The following is a 1,068-nucleotide window of genomic DNA, read 5'->3' on the forward strand; positions in this document are numbered from 1 at the left end:
TCTTAACTGAGTTCTTGCAGATCTGTGAGACTGTAAAGACGAATGGAGTTGATCCTGAAGTCTACAGACTCATGCTTTTCTCTTTTGCTGTAAGAGACAGAGCTAGAATATGGTTGGATTCACAACCTAAGGATAGCCTGGACTCATGGGATAAGCTGGTCACTGCCTTCTTGGATAAATTCTTTCCTCCTCAAAAGCTGAGCAAGCTAAGAGTGGATGTTCAAACCTTCAAACAAAAAGATGGTGAATCCCTCTATGAAGCTTGGGAAAGATACAAGCAGTTGACCAAAAGATGTCCATCTGACATGTTTTCAGAATGGACCCTATTAGATATATTCTATTATGGTCTCTCTGAATTTTCGAAAATGTCACTGGACCATTCTGCAGGTGGATCTATTCACCTGAAGAAAACGCCTGAAGAGGCTCAAGAACTCATTGACATGGTTGCAAACAACCAGTTCATGTATACCTCTGAGAGGAATTCTGTGAATAATGGGATACCTCAGAAGAAAGGAGTTCTTGAAATTGATGCTCTAAATGCCATATTGGCTCAGAACAAAATGCTGACTCAACAGGTCAACACTATCTCTCAAAATCTGAATGGATTGCAACATGCATCCAACAGTACTAGAGAGCCAGCTTCTAAAGAAGCTTATGATCCTGAGAACCCTGCCATGGCAGAGGTTAATTACATGGGTGAACCTTATGGAAACACCTATAATCCATCATGGAGAAATCATCCAAATTTCTCTTGGAAGGATCAACAAAAGCCTCAACAAGGCTTTAACAATGGTGGACGCAATAGGCTGAACAATAGTAAGCCATATCCATCATCTTCTCAGCAACAGACAGAGAACTCTGAACAAAACAATTCTAATTTAGCCAATATAGTCTCTGATCTGTCAAAAGCCACTTTCAGTTTCATGAATGAAACCAGATCCTCCATTAGAAATTTGGAGGCACAAGTGGGCCAGCTGAGTAAGAAAGTCATTGAAACTCCTCCCAGTATTTTCCCAAGCAATACAGAAGAAAATCCAAAAGGAGAGTGCAAGGCCATTGATTTGATCA

General features: G+C 40.5%; 1 non-coding gene across 1 annotated transcript; it reads right to left on the bottom strand.

The window, feature by feature from the left end:
• Nucleotides 1-203: 203 nt before the first annotated feature.
• LOC112762951 (small nucleolar RNA R71) lies at nt 204-307 on the bottom strand. The gene has a single exon (XR_003182791.1). It is a non-coding gene; the product is annotated as a small nucleolar RNA R71 (small nucleolar RNA).
• Nucleotides 308-1,068: the final 761 nt, after the last annotated feature.

This window comes from Arachis hypogaea, chromosome 2, assembly GCF_003086295.3.
Source record: "Arachis hypogaea cultivar Tifrunner chromosome 2, arahy.Tifrunner.gnm2.J5K5, whole genome shotgun sequence".
NCBI classification, from domain to species: Eukaryota; Viridiplantae; Streptophyta; class Magnoliopsida; order Fabales; family Fabaceae; genus Arachis; species Arachis hypogaea.